The sequence below is a fragment of the Microcaecilia unicolor genome, chromosome 2 (assembly GCF_901765095.1).
Source record: "Microcaecilia unicolor chromosome 2, aMicUni1.1, whole genome shotgun sequence".
Lineage (NCBI taxonomy): Eukaryota > Metazoa > Chordata > Amphibia > Gymnophiona > Siphonopidae > Microcaecilia > Microcaecilia unicolor.
In genome coordinates this window covers 603,475,903-603,493,471 of record NC_044032.1, presented here as the reverse complement: position 1 = coordinate 603,493,471, position 17,569 = coordinate 603,475,903, and positions in this window count along the sequence as shown.

The following is a 17,569-nucleotide window of genomic DNA, read 5'->3' as shown; positions in this document are numbered from 1 at the left end:
ATATATATATATATATATATATATATATATATATATATATATATATATATATATATATATATTAATAGAATTTGAAGAAGGCAGATTTTCCCCAACAAGATATGTTAATTATTATTTTTTAAAGTATATAAAAAAGTGATTAAAAAATATATATAATAAAATTGAATTTGAAGAAGTGATCACATGAGTTAAAATCAAGCATAGACTGATTACACCAACCAGTTGAATATTTTATTACAGATGAGAATCACTGCTGATGGTTCATTACCTAATATAAGTTATGGACAGGGGTGGACTGACCATTTGGGCAACTGGGCAGTACCCGAGGGCACCAGAGGCTCTAGGGGGTCCAGAGGCTCTGCCCCAATGCCCACTACACACCACAGCCCTCCCCAGTCCTACCTTTAAAGGCACGCTGCTGGTAACCTAGTGGCCTCTGTGGGGGAGGACCATGTTCTTTCCTGCCTATTGTACTGCTGCTATTCCCCCTGACCATCACCACTGTACTTCAAAAATGGCGGCTAAGACTCCCTGCGGAAGTCTCGTGAGACTGTCGAGATCTGCAAGAGTACCACAGGAAGTCTTGGCAGCCATTTTGAACACATCTTGGCACCAACAGGTGGGGAATAGTGGCAGCACAGTGGGCAGGAAAGAATATGCTCCCCCCCCCCCCCACAGAGACCACTAGACCACCAGGGCCCTTCAGGTAGGACCGGGGCAGTGGGGGCGTTGGCTGCGGCAGTAGGGGGGGTTCGGGCATTGGCTGGGTGAGGGGCCCAGACCACACTCAGTGCCCAGGGGCCCAGACCACTCTCAGTCCGCCACTGGTTAAGGGTGAAGGTTATATTCCTGATGCATGTAGATGTGTATCTGTTTATAACTGAAAACATGATTACTTTATTTAAAGGGATGCTGCCATGCACAATTCAGTAAGCATAAAGACCCAATTTACATAGAATATTGATTGAGACTTCCAGCTCAGCATTTTCAGTCATTATTTATAAAAAAAAAACCTCTGCCGAACATGGAAATACTTATAAGGAGTATTGTGTTCAGTTTTGGAGGCCAGATCTTGCTATCTGTTTCATGTAGAATGTTTATTTCATTTGACTCAATTCTTTCTTTAACCCCCCCCCCCCCCAGTTTGATCCACTCTGTCATTGCAATATAATTTTTACCCTGATAACACAGTGTCCAATTGATTGTTCTCCTTTCACTAACCTGCTTATTTTCGAAAGAGAACAACGCCTATAGTGAGACCTAAATCGGGAGATAGACGTTTGTCTCGCAAAGGCGCCCAAATCGGTATAATCGAAAGCCGATTTTGGGCGTTTCCAACTGCACTCCGTCGCGGAAACGAATAAAGTTGAGGGGGCGTGTCGGAGGTGGAACTGGGGCGTGGTTATCAGCCGAGGAGAGATGGGCGTCTTTAGCTGATAATCGAAAAAAAAGGCGTTTTAACCACGATTTTGGGTCACTTTTTTTGGACCCTTTTTTTTCACAAACAAGTCCCAAAAAGTGCTTCAACTGCCCATATGACCACTGGAGGGAATCGGGGATGACCTCCCCGGACTCCCCCAGTGGTCACTAACCCCCTCCCACCAAAAAAACCCCACTTTAAAAACTTTTTTTCCAGCCTGTATGCCAGCCTCAAATGCCGTACCCACCTCCATGACAGCAGAATGTGTTTCATCCTGTCACAGCCTTTCCCTGGGTCATATGTGGCTTTCGGGTGCACTGCAGGGTCACATCAGCATTGCATTGTGGTGGGTGTAGGGTATTGGGCTCCGTGATTTCATTAGCTTGTGTTACAGTCTCACGATGTTGGTAGTTGGTAGGCTCTTCTCCCATGGTGCTTTTCCCCCTGCCTACTGGGTCAGAGTGTGCCCTGTTGTGTTTCCCTGTTGTAGTCCATGCGGTAGTGGCCATTTTTGTAAGCCAGTTTTAGTTTCCTTTCCTGTGTTAGCCACGTTAGAGAACTTAGTTCTTCCCTTGAATATGGCTGAAAGAGGGCATTGTACAGCATTCTGCCAGCTCTGACCTACTGCTCATCTCAGTACCAGGGAGACTCGTTGCCAGTGGGGCACAACCTCTGATCTGCAGTTAACTGTGAGTAAACGTGGTTATTCCAATAAAGGATGTTTTCGGAGAGATTAGTCTTCAGGTGCCAATGTTATACAGCAGCAACCAGTCCTAGAGGCCTGCGTATATGCAGGTCCCTGGAGCACTTTTAGTGGGTACCGCAGTGCACTTCAGCCAGGTGGCCCCAGGCCCATCCCCCCCCCACCTGTAACACTTGTGCTGGTAAATGGGAGGCCTCCAAAACCCAGTGTACCCACATGTAGGTGCCCCCTTCACCCCTAAGAGCTATGGTAGTGTTGTACATTTGTGGGTAGTGGGTTTTGGGGGAGGGGGTTTGGGAGCTCAGTACCCGTGGTAAGGGAGATATGCATGTGGGAGCTTTTTCTGAAGTCCACCACACTGACCTAGGGTGCCCAGTTGGTGTCCTGGTATATCAGGGGGGCCAGTGTACTACGAATCCTGGCCCCTCCCACGACCAAATGGCTCGGATTAGGACGTTTTTGAGCTGGGTGTTTTTAGTTTCCATTATCGCAAAAAAAAAAAAAAACCGCCCAGCTCAAAAACGTCCATTTTTTCGAAAATACGGTTCGGCCTGCCCCTTCACGGACCCGTTCTCGGAGATAAACGCCCATGGAGATAGGCGTTTCCGTTCAATTATGCCCCTCCACGTCTCTTAGATGCCTATTATACCTACCTCTTCATTTTAGGGCCCTTTTACTAAAGGGTTGCCGTATAGCAAACCATTACTACCGTCAGCCCAACGCAGCCACCAGAGGGAGTTCTGCCTCAAGTGCAACCCTTTTCTGGCACTACGGAAATTTTTTCTGTAATTATTAGTGAGATGCTAACCCAGCAGTAATTGGGCAGCACCATGGATGCCCGATCACCGCCGGGTTATCACGGGCCTTACCTCCATCTCAGTGGGTTGTGGTAAGTAGTCCCCCTGCATGGCCACACAGTGCTATGTTGATTTTCGGCCTTTTTTACCCTCTGTGGTAAAAAGGGCCCTGGCACATGGCAAAAATGGCCACCGCTGCTACCTATACTTTGAAGTAATGAATCCTGCACTTTCAGGGTAGGAAAATTGTCTTGGCTTGGTACCTAAATTGGTTGGTTAGGCTTTCATTGATTTCTATAATAGCAATTGTATCATTCAGTATATTTCAATGGAATGCAAATACAGGAGTCATTTTACTAAACTATGGTAAAGAGTAGCATTAGCGCACCCTTTTGCATTTTTTCCCACATTCTAAGTATGTTTTTACTACAGCTGGAAAATGGCCAATTTTCCAATTTCTGAATTAATGGCCACATGCTAATGTTGCCATTAGAGAGCAGCCATTACCAAAACTTAGCACGTAAGCCCTTATCGCCAGCTGTTCTGCAGGTGGTAAAGGCTCACATGCTAATCGGTTAGTGGGGCAGCACTAACTGACTCGCACTGTCTTGTGCACTCTCTGTCTCCAGACACACCCTCTCAGAAAAAAAATTTTTTTTTAGCATTGGGCTTTTACTGCAAGACGCCTCAGCACGTCCCACAGTAAGCCCTTTTCAAGTTGTTGCGCTTAGTAAAAAAAAGCCCCCAGTATTATCTCGGATATAATCTGCTCTTTTTCAAAAAAATGTACTCAAAGTCTGGGTGCATACATTATATAGGAAAAACGTTTTAAGATGTTTTTTTAGGCCTTCCACATGGCAATGCTGATCAAGTGTGAAGCCCGCTAAGACACCATTCGGCAGCTACTGAACTGGCAGGTTTCAATGTTTCATGAAAGAATTATTTTTATTAACTTATTTTCATTTCTGATGGCTGTTCTGAGGTACGCTAAGGGGGTGTTTTACTAAGTCATGGTACAGTTTTTAGCACATGCTAAACGCTAGAAATGCCCATATATTCCTAGGGCGTCTCTAGCATTTAGAATATGATGATCATTAGTGCAAGCTAAAATGCTACCAAGGCTTAGTAAAAGACCCCCTATTTTTTTTTTATCTGACACTCTATTGTAAATATTTTATAGTGCTTGTAAGTACTTAATATAGTAATTCCTATTTCATACTTACATTACATGGATATCCTGAATTGCACTTGTGTATTATACAAAGATAATTTGATTTTACATTATTCTAAAGTTTAAAACTCTGGGTGCGGATTACACATGAATATTTATTATATTCAAGACAATATGGTACTTCAAAATTTAAGTTATTATAGAGTTGAACATTTCTTTCAGATGGAGTGTAATTCTTTTAGAACTAAGAAACAAAAGGCGTAATACTTGCAAATGCGATAGCATCAAAGCACAAAGTGGCAAGCAAATAAATTTAACTCCACTGAATATTTTTTTTCATATATATAAAAACAGGAGGAAAAGACTTCAGATGCACAGTTACTTGTGGAGCTTCTTCATAAGTCTAAAAAAAATCCTCCTATTTAATCTTATTATAATTATATTTCAATCTAATCCTTGCTTAATATTGCTTTTTGTTTTCATTCCAAATCAAATATTGAATTTTATATAGGTTAGAAAGTAGTCATTTAGGGGCCCTTTTACTAAGCCGCTTAAGCGTCTATGCACGCCCAATGCACGCCAAAATGGAGTTACCGCCCAACTACAGCATGGCTCTTGTGGTAATTTCATTTTTGGTGCATGTCTGATACGCAAGTCTGAAAAATATTTTTATTTTCAGGCGCGCATAGCGGATGCGCACCAAGTGGCATTTGGCATGCATAGGTCATTACCGCCCGGTTACCGCATGAGTCTTTACCGCTAGGTCAATGGCTGGCGGTAAGGTGTCAGACCCAAAACGGACGCACGGCAATTTTCATTTTGCCACACGTCCATTTTTGGCAAAAAATGCCTTTTTTTACAGGCGCGCACAAAAATGGATTGGCACACGCCCAAAACCCGCACCTATACTACCGCAAAGCCATTTTCAGCATGCCTTAATAAAAGGACCCCTTAACTGGCAAAAACATGCTTTTGTGAAGAAGACCACTTATCTGACTAAGATATGCTCAACAGAGCGATGCTGTTTCACCAAAAGGCTTCATCAGGAGCAGCCAACGTGGACTCCTTTTCAACACTCGTATCTTGCAATTTCACTGCTTCTGATAACGGAAAAAGCTATCACTCAGTGGCTTATAATATCAAATCATCACACCTTATATGCAGTGCTTATGCATTTCAACTCCAGAAGAAGAAGACATTCAGATCATGAAGAAAATTCTACTCCATGAAAAAATAAGTTTATCTTCAAAAACAAAACAGCTGACATATTCTTCGTTACGTTTTCACTGATGCTCAGTAACCACTTTATTTTATTTTTATTTAATACATTTATACCCCACATTTTCCCACTAGTTGTAGGCTCAATGTGGCTTACACAAAACTGTAGTACGGCTACAGTATAAAAAGTACATTTATACAGTATAATAGTATAATAATCAAATAGGCATCACTTAAACAACAAGATAGTAAAGAAATATAAAGGTATGTGCCCATGAATTAGTTGAAACAGAAGTAAATCTAATTATGTTGCGCCTGGAGAACTTTCAAAATGGTGACCACATTTTGTAATAGATGCTGTCACAGAGAGAGCCAAACCCACAGCAATAAAGAACTGCACTTAATCTAATTGGCTAGCAATCTTAACATTGACAACATTATCAAAAATAATTATGCAAAACTTCACATTCACTGATTAATGAGCCATTTGAATACCAGCATCGCTAGTAAATGCAGGCTTTCCAGTCAACATTAGTATTCAGTCCTTGGGAATCAGAGAATCAAGTCTAAAAATCCAATGTTATTCAAGATGAATTATTTTTCCCGCAATCACCACCCCTTATATCATCTTTCTCTCGATTAATGGAACAGCAAGAAAGATCTTCAAATTTATGACCCTTACCAACACAATGGGCAGCCATAGGTGCTGAACAAACAGAGAGGGTGATATAGCAAACACAGAAAGTATACAAATAAGAAAAAAGCAACACTGGGTCTTCAAGACTGAGACAACAGGAGTCCTTTATTAGCAAGTGACCCGACACGGGTCAGGGCCATGTTCCAATTCCTCAAAACCAGAAGAAATTCTTCAAAAAACAAGCGTGTCTGTCGAAAAAGACAGCCGCGGTGTTAAGATAAAACTCCTGTAGTAACCTTGTCTTTTTCGACAGACACGCTCGTTTTTTGAAGAATTTCTTCAGGTTTTGAGGAATTGGACTCATACATTTCGCATACTTCATATTTAAACCCTGACCCCTGAGGCAGGCGTTGTGTAACGCCGGAACAAGGCCCATGTTGGGTCACTTGCTAATAAAGGACTCCAGTTGTATCCGTCTTGAAGGCCCAGTGTTGCAACCATAGGTGCTTCCATTTTCTGATGAGTTAGGCAAAATCAATGTTCATTAATCCCAGTGTTGTTTAAAGTACTAGGTCAAAGTACTTAAGTAAAAGTAAAAGTAAAAATAAATGTATATTTCAATACTTAAGTAAAAGTAAAGGTACAATGAAGAACACATTTGCTTAAGTGAAAGTAAAAAGGTTACTGCCTAATATAATATGTTTTGAGTAAAAAGAACAGTAATTATAGTGAATGCAACTATTGTTAACATTTTTATCCCAAGAATTTTATTGCTCTACAATTCAATCTACTTCGCTTTTAGTAAAACACAATTTTGAAAATGACTGTCACTTATGTGAGTGTGCTTGTGAGTCATTAATCCACCATAGCTAAAGAGCTATTCAACAACTGTACTATCAGGAAGTGGATTTTTCAGTCTGATGAAAAGTTCCTTCAAATCAGGACAAGCTGCAATATTACTGATGCCTTTTAACTGGGTCTACAGGTATTGATCAATGTAATCTCTGTCTGAAATACTTGACTTCCTTATAGCAAAGAAAGCTTTATCATCATCGTCATTATCATTTGCATTAGTAGTGGTAGTGCTAATTCATCACTTCCATTTTCACCTTCATTGTTGTTATCATCATGCTATCCAATTACAGAGAAGGCTTTCACAAAGTTGAAATCATTGTTTGTTGTCGTTTTTTTTCGTCTGATGCAAACTCTGTTTGCATATCTTCAAGAACTGATACAAGAATGCCAAATGTATGGAAACTCTTCAGTCTTAAGGCCAGACAAGCAGATTATCAATCCAGTGGACTGTCACGCCAATGTAAAATTTTCCTTGGGATATCCAGCATTGTGTTATGATAGAGACATATGTCTGTTCACCAAGAATTGCAACCAGCTTCGGCTTCATCTCCGCTTCAAAGTGACCAAACTTATCATTGTTCTTTTTTTTTTTTTTTTTTTTAAATATTTTATTTATATTTATTTCAAATTTACATTTATGCAATACAACATAAATCAATCAAGATAACATTAAAGGAACTTAAATCAAAACGGAAATTATCCTACATTATATCGACCACAAATTATGATCCAAGATCTAGGAAAATAACTAAAATCAAAAAGCAATCAAATTAAGTGAACAGAGAGAGATGGCGAAGATTCGCAGCCGATTATAGCGCTTAATACAGTGCCTATTACAACATTATTCTTTAGAGGTAATAAATTCTTGTAATTTTCCTGGGTCAAAAAAAATATATGATATAGATTCAATAGTAATAAAACATTTACAAGGAAACCTCAATTGAAAAGTTCCACCTAAACGGAGAATTCTTTCTTTTAGTAACAGGAAAACTTTTCTTCTTCTCTGGGTGTCCTTGGAAAAGTCTGGGAAAATCTGTATTTTTGACCCAAGAAAAGTGGAGTTCATATGGCGAAAATAAAGTCTCAAGATGTTATTACGGTCTGTTTGCAGTGCAAATGTAGCAAGCAGTGTGGTTCTCTCAGTTATGACCTCCATAGAACTTTCCAGGAAGTCAGTTAAATTTAAAGCAGCTTGAGGATTTTGAGGGATATCACCCTTTCTTGCACCAGAAATATATTGTACTCTTATAATAGGAGGGAATCCCTCAGAGGGGACACCCAGTATCTCATGCACATATTTCCTCAACATTTCCAGTGCTGGGATGAGTGGAGATTTAGGAAAATTAAGAAAACGTAGATTATTTATGCGAATTTGGTTTTCAAGGAAATCTATTTTACGCTGCTGAAAGTTGAAACTTTTCATCAACATTTCTGTTGAAGATTTCACTGCCTTAAAGTCATTGTCCAAAACATTCATTTTAGATGTGTGCTCTGCAACTTTAAGAGAAATATCTTTTTGAGTTTGCTTTACCTCTGCCAACTCTCCCGTTAGGATTCGGGCAATCTGTTGTACGTTGGAATTTAGGCCTTGTATCGCTTCCCATAAAACTTCTAGGGTAATAGCTGAAGGTTTTTTCAAATCTCCCAGCACGACAGAGGACGCATTCAGATTCACTGCAGGCAATACACTTGCCTGCATCGATGTTCCTTCTGGCATTGAGGAAGCAGCGGGGTCTCCGCAAACAAGCGCAGGTGACCGACTTCCGGATACCACGCTCCGTTCCACCGCTGAATCCTGCCTCTCTCCTGGCCTTGGGGGTACAGCCATTGGGGGTGGGCTCAACGAGACTCCCTCAGCGCTCAGGTCTGTAAGATTTTCCGGACCGCCCGTAGCGAAACCGCCAGCTCCCGGCGTCAGCAATCCCATCTCTGCCAGAGTCATCTGCCGCAACGGGGCTGGTTCCACCCTGCGCGCGGAGACAAGTGCACTGGGTTTACCCTTTCGCTTGCCCATAACGGCAAGCGAAACTCCGTGTGCAGGTTTCAATGGAGGGAGGAGAGAGCTCGGCGCACATCCGTTCAGGTAGACGCCATCTTGGATCATCATTGTTCTGTTTGGTTGAAAAGTAATAACCAGTTCAACAAGCACAGGCAACACTACAGTTCTCATAAGCTGTATTCCCTGAACACTAAAATTAAAAATGAGATGATCCACTGTTTGCGTGACAAGGTTCGCAATTGCAAAATCCTGTTCCAGGTTTTGCTGTTTCAATTGGTTTACTGAGGAATCATCATTTAGGTTTCTCTGCTAAGAGGAGTGGCCTAGTGGTTAGAGTGGTGGACTTTGGTCCTGGGGAACTGGATTCAATTCCCACTGCAGGCACAGGCAGCTCCTTGTGACTCTGGGCAAGTCACTTAACCCTCCATTGCCCCAGGTACAAATAAGTACCTAAGCCGCATTGAGCCTGCCATGAGTGGGAAAGCACAGGGTACAAAAAAAAATTACATAATACTGCAAGCATCAGAAGTAGTAAAAATTGATAAAGTTATTACTTCAGTAAAAGTAACAAATTTTTCCTGTACTTCTTTACAAGTAAAAATACAACTTTTATTTAAGTACAGTAACTAGTTACATTTACATTTACACTGATTAATCCTCACTTTTAATTGTCTTTTAGTTTTTCCCATATATATCTTTGGACAGGAACAGAAAACAGCATACACTACAAAAGTGCTGTTACAATCAGTTTGATACATTAAATTATATCTCCTGTGATTAACTAGATTCATAAAGAAATCCATTTGAAACATTATAGAACAAGATTTACATTTCCCACAAGAAGAATGGCCTCTTCCTGTAGTTGACACAGACCTTCCAATACTTTCATGTAGAAGCTCTTTTAAATTTTGAATCTTAGCTTGTATAATCTTCCAGTGTTTTCATATAGCAAATGCCGCCAGAGATGCACCCTGGGAAAATTTCAACACACATGTTTGAAATTTTCATCATTTGATGACTTATTTCTTGATTGCAAAAGATGTTTACGATGATTATATTTTGCATATCTATATGCTTGCTTAAGCAGCTTTTTAGAATATCCACGGTGATCCAATTTGGAAGTTAATTTTTTTGATTGCACTTTTAAAGTCTGTAATATCTGTACACATTCTCTGATATCTTAAATACTGAGAAAAAGGTAAACTGCTCTTTAAAGATTTGAGATGACAACTGTCATACTGAAGTAACGAATTTCTATCTGTATCTTTCACATATACTGAAGTTTGAAAATCTGTTTCTCTTTGTTGAACTAAAACATCCAGGAAATTTAAGCAGCAATCTGATAACTGCATATCAAACTTACGTGAGTAGATGAAGGCAGAAAAAGACCTGTACGGTCCATCCAGTCTGCCCAACAAGATAAACTCATATGTGCTACTTTATGTGTATACCTGACCTTGATTTGTACAGTAAAATAGTAGATGACGGCAGAAAAAGACCTGTACGATTGATAACTTGATGTTATTATCGCTCATATTCAACCAACTAAAACGTTGGTGTAGTTGCGCGTGAAACTACTACTACTATTTAGCATTTATATAGCGCGCTTGAGGCCTCTTAGCGCAAGTAGCATGGAAATGCATGCTAATCAGTGCTTAATGCATTCATCCCCAATGATCAGCGTCCAGAGCACCAAAGATTGGGTCGCTGGCCGCGACAAACCCTATGCCAGCTCCGAGCTGGCGTTAGGGTTTGCAGATCATTGGGGAGGAATGGTGAGCCCTGTCCAGCATGCATTTGCATGCTAGCAGGCCCCCATTCCCCCCTACAGCAAACCTGCCAGCAAGGGCAGTTGAGGACATCCAAAATTTGGATGTTTCTGTGACAGGGCAGTTGAGGATGTCCAAATTTTGGACGTTTCTGCAATGGGAAGTTAAGGACGTCTAAAACTGGATGTTTCTATGAGAAAGACATCTTTCTCATAGAAACATCCAATTTTGGACGTCCTTAACTGCCCATTGCAGAAACGTCCAAAATGTGGACGTCCTCAACTGCCCCGTCACAGAAACGTCCAAATTTTGGATGTCCTCAATTGCCCCGTTGCTATACCTCCGACACCCCCTTGAAATTTGGCTGTCCCTGCAACAGGGCAGTTGAGCAGAAATTGTGTAAGAGGTTAAATTGTAGCAAATAGGGTGATAATGAGTGCATAATGAAGCATTTCTGTCTGCCACTGCTTTGAGCCATGGAATGCATTAGCTGCTACATTTTCTAGTACATGAGTCTAATTGTCCCTTATCAGGCACTGAAATTTGCTTGGGTGACAAAGGTCTCCTGTACAAAATGGTAGGAAAATTACATAAGAGTATGCAAAGGCTGGTATGTTAACACAAACCAAGAGTAAGAAGTCAAAAGCATCTGTCCACATGTCAGTGCTGATACTGCCTAATTTATATACTATCAGAAACATTTATTTGCCCTAGTCCATATGATTCAATTTGGTAAATTCCTAAATTTCAGACACATAATAAAAACAAATATTACCATTTGCAGTTTTGTAAGGTACAAAACATAATGAGGGCAATTCTGTAACATATGCGCTAATATTTATGCATAGGCTAACTTGCAGATTCTATATAGTATGCTGAAAAATTCTGCATGGAGATCCAGACATCCTATATAATAATTTGCACCTCCAAAGTTCTACGTCTGGATGCCTGGGTTTGTAACACAATTCCCATTGGTCTGCCCTCACGTCGGAATGTGATGATGTCAGAGGGTGGATCAATGAGAGGGAAGGGAAACCAGCACTAGCCAGCCACAGAACGTTGGAGGTGAAGATTCAATCGCGGGAGAATCGCCCCCTCCTACACCCCTGTACTCCGAATTCTAGGCCCTCCCTCTGCTCCGAGTTCCAGGTCCGCCCCCTCCCTCCCTCTCCTCCCCTCCAAGTTCCATGCCCCCCTCTCTTCCGAGTTCCAGACCTTCACGCCTCCCTCCCTCTCTCTCCCCTCCGAGTGGCAGCCCGACCTGCGTTGCCCGTCCTCTTCTCCCAGTCCTCCGCCTGCCCCTCGCCTTCCTGTGTGCCGGCCTGAATTTAAAAGTTGTTACCTCGGGGTCCGCCGGCAGCAGTAAAAGGCAAGCAGGTATGGCGCTTCAGCCTGCCTTCCCTTGTGTCTCAGCAGAGCTGAAGCGCTGTGCCTACTCGCCTTTTACTGCTGCCGGCGGACCCCGACGTAAGAACTTTTAAATTCAGGCTGGCACGCAGGAAGGCGAGGGGCAGGCGGAGGAATGGGAGAAGAGGGCGAGCAACCCAGGTCGGGTTGCCACTCGGAGGGGAGAGAGATAGCGGGAGGGAGGCGCGGGAGTCTGGAACTCGGAGAAGAGATGGGGGCATGGAACTTGGAGGGGAGGGGAGGAGAGGGACGGAGGGGGGCCTGGAACTCAGAGGAGAGGGGGGCATGGAACTCGGAGGGGAGGGGGGAGGGAGGGGGGCCAAGCTGGAACTCGGAAGATAACCTTGCTAGCGCCTGTTTCATTTGTGTCAGAAACTGGCATGTTTTACTAATATTCCATATAATGCAGCGCCATTAAATGGAGGTTAACAAGCAATTAGTGAGATAAATCAGCATTAATGAATTTGCTGCTCTGCATGGAAATTTGGAAGCAAGCATTTACACCAAATTCTCCTTAGAGTAAATGGCTGCATCTCCCAGAATGGTGTGAATCCAACCTTTAAGCCTAGTACATAAGTACATAAGTAATGCCATACTGGGAAAAGACCAAGGGTCCATCGAGCCCAGCATCCTGTCCACGACAGCGGCCAATCCAGGCCAAGGGCACCTGGCAAGCTTCCCAAACGTACAAACATTCTATACATGTTATTCCTGGAATTTTGGAGTTTTCCAAGTCCGTTTAGTAGCGGTTTATGGACTTGTCCTTTAGGAAACCGTCTAACCCCTTTTTAAACTCTGCTAAGCTAACCGCCTTCACCACTTTCTCCGGCAACGAATTCCAGAGTTTAATTACACGTTGGGTGAAGAAAAAGTTTCTCCGATTTGTTTTAAATTTACTACACTGTAGTTTCATCGCATGCCCCCTAGTCCTAGTATTTTTGGAAAGCGTGAACAGACGCTTCACATCCACCTGTTCCACTCCACTCATTATTTTATATACCTGTTCTAGTCATAGCACCCTGGACTTAGACCTTTTTTTAGAACAGTCTGTCTTTCCTATGGACTCATCTGTTTTGGTAAGCTTGAACTTCTGCCATATGAACCTTGCCAAATCTGCTTTTTACCACCTCAGAACAATCCCACATACACATTTGTCTCGGTTGAGGGGAAGAGTTGGGTGTTGCACTCAGTTTGAGGGAGGGGCCATATTACAGCTGGCCAGACAATTCCTACCCTAATGAGAGCTGCATTCTCACTAACATGTTTAAACGTTGTCTCTGCAGTGTGGTCCAGTGGCTAGCACACTACCTTCTGATGCTATAGACTGGGTTCAAGTCCCGCTGTAGTGGTTGGGCAGCAGATACATGTTAACCAAGTAAATTGGCTCGAGTCATGAAGAGAGAGATTTTGCTTGGGAGAACACACCCAGCCAGGGGTGGACTGGACCCCTCACCATTTACCATAAAAGGAAGACACTCCATGGAAGCTGGGGGAAAGTGGGTCCCTTTATTGCAATAAAGCCTCAGGCACTGCCCTATTGTTTCAATGATAAGTGTTCCCATGGAGTAGTGTGATTTGGAAATCCCATACTAGTTACTTTGAGGCAGATGCACTAAACGTTTTTCATCGTTAAATGAGCCCTCAGGGAAGAATTTCCTATCCTTTCCATGCACTTAAGCCTATTTTCCGACGACAGTAGCAGCTAACGAAAACGGAATGGAGATGAGCAATTAGTGTGAAAACCCCATTGAAACGACATGCACTAACCTTTTCCGATTGCCTTTACGCAGGAAAAAGGCAGGAAAACTAACGAGAGGTCTGGACCTCTCGTTAGGACAGCTCTGTGCCAGGAAAAAGTGTTAATTGAAAAAATAAACAAACTTTGAGCCAATCCCAGCGCATTAGCAGAGCTAAAAGCGCTGTGATTGGTCCAAAGGACCTCAGAAAACACATAAAAAATAAAAATAAAAAAAGGATCGGGAGGGGGCAAGGGCGCTCATCAGGAGCGTCCTGTACGGACGGCCTTGCCCCCCCCCGCTGCTCCCCACTTTCCGCCGCTCCCCCCACCCCGAAAAAGCAAACTTCTAGAAGCCCCTGCCCCCCTCCCTTCCTCAGTACTCTGTCACCTGTGCTCCGCCTCCCGACATCCTCCGTCCGTGCCCCGCCCCCTTTTGGGGTCGTCGCCGCCATTCCCCTCCTCCATCGGGCCCCCCTTCCTCTTACCGGGCCCGTGCAGCAGCCTCTCTCCTCTGTCCGAAGGCGCTGCACGGGCAAGAAGAACGCTGAATCAGCTGATGCCTGCCTTCGCGATGGCGCGTCTTTCTCCTCCTGGGCCCGCCCCTGTCTGACGTCAGTAACCTACCTACGTAGGTTACTGACGTCAGACAGGGGCGGGCCCAGGAGGAGAAAGACGCGCCATCGCGAAGGCAGGCATCAGCTGATTCAGCGTTCTTCTTGCCCGTGCAGCGCCTTCGGACAGAGGAGAGAGGCGCTGCACGGGCCCGGTAAGAGGAAGGGGGGCCCGATGGAGGAGGGGAATGGCGGCGACGACCCCAAAAGGGGGCGGGGCACGGACGGAGGATGTCGGGAGGCGGAGCACAGGTGACAGAGTACTGAGGAAGGGAGGGGGGCAGGGGCTTCTAGAAGTTTGCTTTTTCGGGGTGGGGGAGCGGCGGAAAGTGGGGAGCAGCGGGGGGGGGGGGGGGGGCAAGGCCGTCCGTACAGGACGCTCCTGATGAGCGCCCTTGCCCCCTCCCGACCCTTTTTTTTTATTTTTGTTTTTATTTGGGAGCCATGTGCTTGCGATTTGACTGTGTTGTGACTGTTTGTGGCATGCGCAGAGCAGCTAACATAACGCTTGGCTGCTCTGCGCATGATTTGGGGGCCGATTAACGATGTGTATTGTGATTCTTTGATACATTGTACGTTTCACTACCGATCTCAGCATGTGTGACTTTTTTTTTTGGTGCATTTTTCGTTATTTTAAAATCGTTAGGGACTTTAACGATTTAGATTTTTTTACGTTTGGTTGCTGCATCTGCCTCTTTGTCTCCTAGGTGTGGGAGTTGTCCGGTGAGAGGTCACCAAGAGAGCTGTCTGTGGTCGGGTGTGCCATACTGAAGTCTTGTGTTTGTATGGTTTTAAGATGTGGGGGTTAATGGGAGAGGTAGTTGCTGTTAGTGACATGTGACAGCTGCCTATCAGATTTGTTTGGAATATAAAGAAACTAAGGGCTAGATGCACTAAAGTCCTCGGAAGAGCTGTTCCCTTACCGATTCCATAGCGAATCGGTAGGGAACGGCCACGCATCAAGGAAATGGAATGCAAATGAGCTGCTCATTGTAGCTCACTTGCATTCTTTATTCCCTCAGAAACCAGTCGGCTGGTCGAGCATGCGCAGAGCAGCCAAGCGTTATGCTGGCTGCTCTGTACATGCCAAAGATGTCCAAAAAGGAAGTCCCTGATGAGCACTTGTCAGAGCCGCGAGCCGGAGCGCAAGCTGCAGCCGCGGTACAGCCGGTGATCCCTGCCGCCCCACTCTCGGAAGGAGGTGGATTGTGGCTGACCGTGCACACCCTCCTCCCTGGGAACACACGGCTCTGGGGGCAATGGGGGGGTGAGAGTGGCACCAAATTACCACCGCCGGCATCGGGACATGCGAGGACGTCCAAAAAAATATTTTGACGTCCCTTTCGATTATGCCCCCCTCCAGGTCTCTCTCCGCCAATCACAGTGCGTTTAGCTCAGTGCAGGGGCGTAGCTAAGGGTGGGCCTGGGTGGGCCCAGGCCCACCCAATTTCAGCCCAGGCCCGCCCAGCGCCAGCCCCAGCACCCATTGCCGGCCACTGCTGCTTTTCCTGTTGAGCAGCAGGGCCGGCGCTACAAAAAGAAGAAGCGCTAACGGCGCTAAGCACGAGAAATGTTAAAAAAAAAAAAAGCGCGGCACCGGCAGGCACTGTCTCGGCAGCCTTGAGGCATTGGCTGCTGAGGCATTGGCTGCTGGCTCGCAGGCTCCTCCCGTCCTACGGTCCTTAGCGCCATTAGCGCTTCTTCTTTTTGTAGCGCCGGCCCTGCTGCTCAACAGGAAAAGCAGCAGTGGCCGGCAATGGGAGCTGGCGCTGGCATGCAGGGCGGGCCTCGTCGAAGAAAAGAGGGAAAACATGGAAGGATGGGGAGAAAGAGGGAAAATATGGAAGGATGAGGAGAAAGAGGGAAAACATGGATGGATGGGAAGAAAAGAGGGAAAACAGATGGAAGGATGGCAGAGAATGAGGGAAAACATGGAAGGATGGGGAGAAAGAGGGAAAACATGGAAGGATGGGGAGAAAAGAGGGAAAACAAATGGAAAGATGGCAGAGAATGAGGGAAAACATGGAAGGATGGGGAGAAAGGGAAACATGGAAGGATGGGGAGAAAGAGGGAAAACATGGAAGGATGGGGAGAAAAAGAGGGAAAACAGATGGAAGGATGGGGAGAAAAGAGGGAAAACAGATGGAAGGATGGCAGAGAATGAGGGAAAACATGGAAGGATGGGGAGAAAGAGGGAAAACATGGAAGGATGGGGAGAAAAGAGGGAAAACAGATGGAAGGATGGCAGAGAAAGAGGGAAAACATGGAAGGATGGGGAGAAAGAGGGAAAACATGGAAGGATGGGGAGAAAAGAGGGAAAACATGGAAGGATGGGGAGAAAAGAGGGAAAACAGATGGAAGGATGGCAGAGAATGAGGGAAAACATGGAAGGATGGGGAGAAAGAGGGAAACATGGAAGGATGGGGAGAATGAGGGAAAACATGGAAGGATGGGGAGAAAGAGGGAAAACTTGGAAGGATGGGGAGAAAAGAGGGAAAACAGATGGAAGGATGGCAGAGAATGAGGGAAAACATGGAAGGATGGGGAGAAAGAGGGAAAACATGGAAGGATGGGGAGAAAAGATAGAAAACAGATGGAAGGATGGGGAGAGAAAGAGGGAAAACGGATGGATGGGGAGAGAGACTCTGGATGGAAGGATGGGGAGAGAAAGGGGAGAGACTGGAAGGATGCAGAGAAAGGTGAGAGACTGGAAGGATGTGGAGAGAGAAGGGACACTGAACAGAAAAGGGTAGAATGATACAGAGACACTGGTTAGAAAGAGGGAGAGAGACATTAGATGGAAGGATCAGGAGAGAGGATAGATGGATGGAAGGATGGGGAGAGAAAGAGGGAAGACGCTGGATGGAAGGGTAGGGAGAAAGAGGTGACACTGGACGGAAGGATGCAGAAAGAAAGAGGGGAGACTACTGGAAGGATGGGGAGAGAGAGGGGAGACTGGAAGGATGGGGAGAGAAAGAAGAGAGCTGCTGGATGGAAAAGGAGAGTAGTGAAAGACTGGAGAATAAGAGGAAGGGGCATGGGGAGAACAAGGGTGAGAAAAAGATGAAAAGCCATAAGTAGATGAAGGAAATTAAAGAATGGATAGCAAGAATGAATTAAATCAGGACAGAGAGAGAGAGGCAGAAAAATATTGAAGAACGCAAAGAAAAAGGAGAGAAAAATGAGAAATGGCCAGGAAACCGTGGCAGAAGAGTTAAGCGAAAACGAAGGAAAGCAGAATCTA